Consider the following 8,551-nt stretch of genomic DNA (forward strand, 5'->3'; position numbering starts at 1 on the left):
TTCCGGGCGGCGGTCGGTCTTTGGCGGCTCATGTTCATCTTGGAGCCAATAATGACTCCAAGATCCCTTTCTGCCTCTGTGCTTTCGAGAGGGGAACTCCCCAGCCTGTATGTATGCTGTGGATTCCTTCTCCAAAGGTGCAGCACCCTGTATTTATCTACATTGAACCCCATCCTATTCTCATCTGCCCACTTTTGTAGTCTGTCTAAATCTAGTTGCAGCCTCTCTCTCCCTTCAAGTGTGTCCACCTTGCCCCACATCTCAGTGTCATTAGCAAACTTGGACAATGTGCTTTCCACCCCCTCGTCCAAGTTGCTGATGAAGATGTTAAACAGTGCGGGCCTGAGGACTGAGCCCTGGGGGACCCCACCACTCACATCTCACCAGGTTGAGTACGACTCGTCCACCACTACTCTCTGGGTGCGCCCTATCAGCCAGTTTTTTTTACCCATCGAACTTTGTAGGCATCAATGCCACAGTCGCTTAATTTCTTAATGAGAATGGGGTGAGAGACTGTGTCAAAGGCCTTCTTAAAGTCTAGAAAGACTACGTCCACGGCGACATCATCATTCAAGGTTTTAGTTACCTGGTCATGAAAGGCAATCAGATTGGTCAGGCAGGACCAGTCTTTAATGAACCCATGCTGGTTGCCCCTGAGCATGATCTCCCCTGCTGCCCCCCCCCCCCCCCCCCTCCGACCTTGATGATTTTCTCCAAGATCTTCCTGAGGACCGAGGTGAGGCTTATGGGCCTATAGTTACTTGGGTCCTCCTTCCTCCCTTTCTTAAAAATGGGGACCACATTAGCTAGTTTCCAATCCCCCGGCACCTGGTCAGATGACCATGAATGCTCATAGCTGGGCCAAGGGCTCCGCGATGACCCCTGCCAGCTCCCTCAACACCCTTGGGTGGAGGGCATCTATTTAAAAAAGGACTTTTTGTTGTCCTTGATGCTGCCCTAGTTCCGTATCTGCCTTAGCTTTCCTAACAGCCCCCCTACAAGCCCAAGCGATGGAGGTATACTCCTCTTTGGTGATAGCCCCTCCCTTCCACTAGGTGTACACCTCTGTTGGTTTTCCAGCATTCCTGAATGCCTTTGGTGAGCCAGGGGGGCTTTTGAGCACTCTTGCCTCCTTTGATTCTCATTGGAACTGTCAGCTCTTGGGCATGGAGGATCGTCTCCTTAAGGAATGACCACTCATCTTGGACACCCAGTTCCCCAACTCTCCAGGACCCCAGTGCCTCTCCTACCAATCTCCTCAACTCGTTGAAGTTGGCCCTCTTGAAGTCCAGGGCTACTGCCTTACTGTAGGCCCTTGACACCCTGCGCTATATGGTGAATTCTAGTAGGTAATGATCACTGTCACCCAGGTGGTCAAGAACCTGGAGTCCCCACACCAGGTCATCGCTAGGTGGTGTGGCATGGCACTGGTCCAGATGGAGAGGGTGTCCTAAGGAGTCAGTCTTCACTACTCCTTTTTATGGGGAAGACTACCTCTGATCTCCTATGGGGAGGGCCTGTCCAGGCAATGTCAGTCCTGTTCCAGAGGGTTCCAGGTGTTCATACTGAGCATGTGCAGCCTTGGCACAATGGTGGGTTGCTTCATCTTTTGTTTCTTGAATGCTGAGGGTGGTTCCAAGGGCTGGGTTGTTGGTCCAGGTATTGGTTTTGATGGTTCGGTCATTCAGAAGGAGCTATTTTTAGACTTACTGCCATTGTCTCTCAAGCACCCGCATTCATCCCCATTCATTCAGGAACCAAGTTACATAGGAGGGGTAGGTATGAGTCATAGGTTACACAACAGGGCATGGGGACAAGATGGAGACGACAAACAAAATGGAAACTTGACATGACTTATGCTAACTTACATATGTAGGCCTAAATCATATAGTATCAGTAAAACAGTAATATAGAACAGTAAAAATCAATATAAACATAATAATTATACAGTATAAAGAAGGAGAAAAAACAAAACAAATACAACTTGTTACCAAAATAAAATGCTGAAGCTTATCCTATGTCTTAGCTTACCTATACTTATCTATAGGGAATAGAGAGGGAGAGAACAAGTCAGAAATGGTTGGGGAAGGGGAGGGAATGCATTTTAAAATAAAAAAAAACAAGAAAAACTGAGGGTTTTGCTACACTACAAATCTCTCAGGTGCCTATTTCATGTGTCTAGCCTGGGTGGCACTCTGAGTCAAATCAGTTGCCAAATTTCAGTCAGGGAGGGATTCTTTCCCAGGTCAGATATGGAGGGTCATTTTTTTTTGTCTGCACCTGTACTATAGTGTGTGGTCTTCTTCCTATGATCATCTCAGGGAAATTTCCTGGCCATGCATTGGCAAAGCAGTGACAGGGTCTTTGTCTCTTCTGATCTTTACTCGTGGCACATTTTAGGTTTTTTAATAGAATGTTTGGGGGCTGTGGTGTGCAAGAGGGGTCAGAATAGACATTCTGGGGATCGTTTTGGAGAACTGGGTGCCTGCTAGTACAGGAGACTAGACTTGATGGCCTACGAGGTGCTCCTTTCTGTATCCTACGTTCCATACATAACGTGTGTAGAAAACAAGTAATATACATCTCTTCTGTTCCATTTCTTCCATACACTGCTCTCATTTATCATCCAGTGGAATACAGATTATAGATTTAAGCATAAAAATACTGAAGCAGTATGCAGTGAATTACTATATGATACCATTATTAAGCCTATAAAGGGAAGAGCAAGTCAATATAAAAGATCAGTCCCACAATCCTATTGCCAAAAACTACTGAGAAATGAAATGCACAATCTCCTAAAAAGCACTTCTGTGCAATGGATAGCTTGCAAACACATTATGAATTAGGCCACTGGATCCACCTCTACCATTGAGCTACAGCGTAAGAAGATTAAAATACCTGTTTCTTCCCCTTAGGGTGGAACAGTGCTAGGCTGGAAGCTGGGATGTCTCTTATCTAGACAATCTGTAAAGTTCCCTAGACCTGAAGAGAGTCACTTTGGGCACTTATACATGTGCATATGCTATGTATGAGTCTCTTCCACACACAAGCTGAGGTCCCCAGTGCTGCGTCGCATGCATTTGTATAAATGGTGAAATGTGTGTCAGCACTGAAAAAATGGCAGTGGTGTTCTTTTGATCTAAAACACCTTCAATGTGCTTTAGTTAAAAGTGCTGCCGCCATTTTCTCAGCGCTTGATGTGCAGTTCGCTGTTTATACAAATGCATAATGCACCACAGTGCCAGGTGCTTTTAAAAAAACCCGGCACTATGGCGCAGTCATGTGTACAAATGCCCCCATGCTCAAAAGGTTCTCCAATATTTCTTTCAACTATACAGTTGATCTGTTCAAAAATATCACAGTAAAAACCTTTGCCTCCCATACGTTTCCTGGATTATCGTGGCTACAACACTACAACTCTGTTACTTCCATCTACAGTGCAGTAGGCAGCAGTGTGACTTGCTGTTTGTCTACAGTTAGTGAATACTGTGCTCTTTGGTTGGGCTGGAAGCCTGACTTTTCAAACATTTCATTTATCCACAAAACCATAAAAAATGGGGAGCTGCACTGCTAGGAACTGGACAAGGTGTCTCAAGTTGGATACCTCAAATCAATGGCTGTTCATAAATATTTTGGTTGCTTCATCAAGGATTGCCACGTGTGGGTGATGGCTTTTAGCAAAATAGAAACTTAACCACCAGGTGACTTTGCACAGGCTGTTGAATAGCTGGCAGACAATAATTTAGGCCTTGGTCCTGTGCCAGCTTCCATGTGGGCAAGCCCCAGCATCCACACCTATCCCTATTGACTTCTGTAGTGCTTTTGATGTGGTAGCCCAAATGCATAGATCTTGGTGTGTACCCAGTATGTACCCTATCTTTTATTATCCCAAAGACTGTTTATATAACTTTTGATATGGCTTCTGACCCCATTTACTGCAGTGTAAACCTAAGCAGCTCCACTGAACTGCCAGGACAGTTGTGCCATTGTAAAAGCAGTGAAAATAAAAAAGACTTGTTTTAGTAAGTATGTGTGATACTGCTAAATACACTTCCATTAACTAACCTCACAATTTATAGACACCTGCAAAATTGATGCTTGTTCTTAATATGCTCAAACCTCATTCCAGGGTCTCCTTCTGGACATACTTGTAGGATAAGATTCAGTTCCTCTGTAAAAGGTCTTCAGTAGCAGCTTTGGTTAGAGAGACAATGGTATGCTGTAAACTCTGTGTAGCCTGAGGTTCAGAGTGAATTCTGAGGCCCAGGTGCAGAGTAAGCAGAAGCCTCCCTTTCTCCATCATCGGGATCCCTCAGATGTAGCTTCAGGTAGCATTTCTGTAGTTCTGGGCTGAAGCAAACCCTGGATTTAGAGGGTTATAATTCACTGAGGGATCTTTCCTCAAAGAGGGAAATCATCTAGCTTTGTTTCTCCTCATTTTTTAAATTTATATAGATTGATTTAAAAAGCCTTTGGAACAGACCTTTCTTGGGAGAGTCTGTCACAGGCAAACTTCTGAGATATGCTTGACTTAAGATGGGGCAGGGAAAATGTGGTTAGGAAATTTTTTTTTTTAAAGAACTCCTTAAATGTAGATGGCTTGAATAATTTTGTTTGCCACTGATGACTGAAACTCAAGCCTACTCGCAAAATATACAAAATATTGATGACAATTGCATAGTACAAGAGGATGTGAATTTTGTGGCTGGACCTTCTGAAAAGAAATAATGAGACAGCACTTTCAACTTATCTTACTATATTTACAATGATTTTAAGCAGGATCATATTTGCCTGGTCTGTAATTGTGTAAAATGTCTATCCTTGATTAATTAGTATGGTAAATATTTGTTTTGCAATTAACCTATGTTTATGTGCAGGAAGAGACATTGTCCATATGGGCTCTGATAGGTGTCTCGTCCTAATTTTTTCTTGTTTTGTCTCAGTGGTTCTTTTGATCTTCCAAGGATGACTCCTCAAAAACCTTGCATTTTTCCTGACTGTTAATCAATTTCCTGGTATGTTTCAACTTAGTAGAAATGGATAACCTCTTTTTACTGAGGAAGGTAATTCAATCAAAATTGGGACCTTCTGATAACCAATAATGAACAGTTTGGTTAACAGGATGTTTCTGTTAATTACTGCTTGGGATTCTCTCTTTTGATTTACACAACCACAAGAATGCTTTGAAGATGCTGAGCTAAAGGGTATAAAAAAGGAGCAAAACAGCTAACAAGGCGTGCTTCAAGAATGAAAGATCTTTCTGACAAGAACTGCTGCTGCGCCCAGGGTTTCATAGATTTCATGTACATTAGGGCTGGAAGGGACCTCGGAAGATCATTGAGTCCAGTCCCCAGGGGCAGGAAGTCAGCTGGGGTCATAGGACCCCAGCTAGATAAACATCCAAATTTCTCTTGCAGGCGTTCAAAGTAGGTGCTTGAACCACCTCTGATGGCAGGCTATTCTAGACCTTGGGGGCTCGGACAGTAAAGAAGTTCTTCCTTATGTCCAGCCTGAAATGGTCTTGGAGGAGTTTATAACTGTTCGACCTTGTCATCCCTTGGGGTACTCTGGTGAACAAACGTTCCCCGAGATCCTGGTGAACACCCCTGATAAACTTATAGGTGGCCATCAGATCACCCCTGAGCCTGTGCTTTTCCAGGCTAAAGAGTCCCATAGCTCTCAGCCTGTTGTTGTAAGGTCTGTTTTCCTGACCTCTGATCATGCATGTGGCTCTTCTCTAGACTCTTTCAAGCTTCTCCACATCCTTTTTCAATTGCAGAGCCCAAAACTGGACACAGTACTCCAGCTGTGGCCTTATCAAAGCCGAGTACAAGGGGAGAATGACGTCCTAAGATTTGCTTGAGAAGCATCTATGGATGCAAGCCAGCGTTTTGCTCACTTTACTAGCTGCAGCATCACATTGAAGGCTCATGTTCATAGATTCATAGATGTTAGGGTCGGAAGGGACCTCAATAGATCATTGAGTCCAACCCCCTGCATAGGCAGGAAGGAGTGCTGGGTTTAGATGACCCCAGCTAGATGCCTATCTAACCTCCTCTTGAAGACCCCCAGAGTAGGGGAGAGCATCACCTCCCTTGGGAGCCCATTCCAGACTTTGGCCACTCTAACTGTGAAGAAGTTCTTCCTAATGTCTAGTCTAAATCTGCTCTCTGCTAGCTTATGACCATTATTTCTTGTAACACCCAGGGGCGCCTTGGTGAGTAAAGCCTCACCAATTCCCTTCTGTGCCCCCATGATGAACTTATAGGCAGCCACACACAGTATTCCAACTGCGGTCTGACCAGCGTCCGATAGAGGGGAAGTATCACCTCCTTGGTTCTGTTCATCATGCATCTGCTGATGCACGATAAAGTGCCATTAGCTTTTCTGATGACTTCGTCACACTGACGACTCATGTTCATCTTGGAGTCCACTAGGACTCCAAGATAACTTTCCGCTTCCGTTCCACCAATCAGGTCATTTCCTAGGCAGTAGGTATGCTGGACATTTTTCCTCCCTAGGTGCAGCACTTTGCATTTCTCCTTGTTGAACTGCATTCTGTTGTTTTCTGCCCATATGTCCAACCTGTCCAGGTCTGCTTGTAGTTGTTCCCTGTCCTCCGGTGTGTCCACTTCTCCCCACAGTTTTGTGTCATCCGCAAACTTGGACAGAGTACACTTCACTCCCTTGTCCAAGTCGCTGATGAAGACATTAAAAAGTATCGGTCCAAGGACCGAGCCCTGCGGGACCCCACTGCCCACACCCTTCCAGGTCGATACCTACCCATCCACTACGACTCTCTGAGTATGACCCTCTAGCCAATTCGCCACCCACCGGACTGTGTAGTCATCCAAGTCACAGCCTCTTAACTTGTTCACCAGCATGGGGTGGGATACCATATCGAAAGCCTTCGTGAAGTCTAAGTAAACGACTTAGACTTAGTAAAAGTCTTAGTAAAAACGAATTAGTAAAAACGACTTAGTAAAAGTCTAAGTAAACGACTTCATCTTGTGGTCAATCATGACCCCCAAGTCCCTTTCATCCGAGAAACTATCAAGAAACAGGCTGCCTCTTTTGCCTGTAATTGGTAAGATATTATCACCTTTACAGCTAAATGCTGGACTTTGCTTTGCTTTAGGCTCATTTAACACTGAATACTTGTAGTAAATAATAAATTTCTGTCATTCATCAAATGAGTTATTGTGTCAGTCCTTTTAACACTAGTCCTGAATCGCATTTCATGATGTAACAGCCACTTATTATAATCAGCTTGCCTATAATATGTCATTCCTTATATCTATTAGCAGCTCCTATGCTGAGGTCCAGTGAAAGAGCTTTCTGGCCTCTTCTCCAGGAATTTTCTGAATAGGAAACATGCTTTATAAATGTATTATGACAATTAACAATAAACTAAATAGCTCACCTACTTCACAGGATTATTTATATGTTAAACAGTACATCAGCCATATAAAGTGTTACGTTAATGTTATTAATTGTCTGCTTTGGGTAGCGTGCATCTGTACATTACATCCCCAGCCTGAGCTATAACACCTGGATCCCAGTGGCTTACAGGAGAAAGTGCCATAAAATTAGATTTTATGCTTCTAATGCACAAAAAGGCATTTTGTTCTGGGATGATCTATTTAGGAAACCTCCTTAATGACAAGATCCAGTCTTAAAAAATTGCTTGACAGAAAATTAGATACCTTTCTGTTATAGCTGGGACACGTAGAATGGGATTTTCAAATATACTCATGGTTGGCCTAAGTGTTGCTTTCAGTGGGTATGTCTATGCATGCATTTAATGTACCTGAATTTTCTGCACAAACCCCTTTGAGATGGGGCAAGAGACGTGTGGGAATTAAAAAATGTTCCCTGCCCTGCAAGTTTGCAATGTGGGGAGAAAATTAGACCCCTGGATATCCAGGGTTCTAAAAAACCCAAAGTTTAAAAAAGCAGGGCAGGGCATGGACTGTGCCCTGAGGCAACCAGAGGCTGGGTCCTCCACAGAGATGCTTTGGCTGCCAGAGTGTTTTTGTGGTTGGCCCCTTGCCCTGATGCTGAAACGCATGGCCTGTCAGGCCATGTGTTCAGCACCAGGGCTCCAGTGCCGGTGAGTAAGGGGTCATGGGGCTAGAGGAGGGGGAAGGGGACCACGGAGGGGGGTCTCCCACTGGTCCTCCCACCTGCCTCCCCAATCCCTTCCCTGCCACCACCAGCTCCCTCAACCCCCAATCATTTTCCTGCCTGGGCAGCCCCCCCGAACCCCCAGATCACTTCCCTGCTTGACACCTGCTCCCCCCCCCAAGCATCCCCATAGTTAAAAAAAAAAACAACAAACCCCAACCCCTGGCCCTTATCAGCAGCTGTAGCTGCCATCTGTCTCACTGGGGCCCCTCCCACACAGTGTGGGGCAGAGGGACGGCCCCAGCCTGGGCCCTCCTGCCTCCTGCTGTCTTGTGATGCCCGGGGTGGGGGCTCTGCCAGGAGGCCCTGGAATGCCCCCCAGCCCTGCTTCTAGGGTAAGTAGATGCTTTTTTTTTCTTTTTAA

This window comes from Alligator sinensis, unplaced genomic scaffold (genome assembly GCF_000455745.1).
Source record: "Alligator sinensis unplaced genomic scaffold, ASM45574v1 scaffold1841_1, whole genome shotgun sequence".
In the NCBI taxonomy this organism is placed as follows: Eukaryota; Metazoa; Chordata; order Crocodylia; family Alligatoridae; genus Alligator; species Alligator sinensis.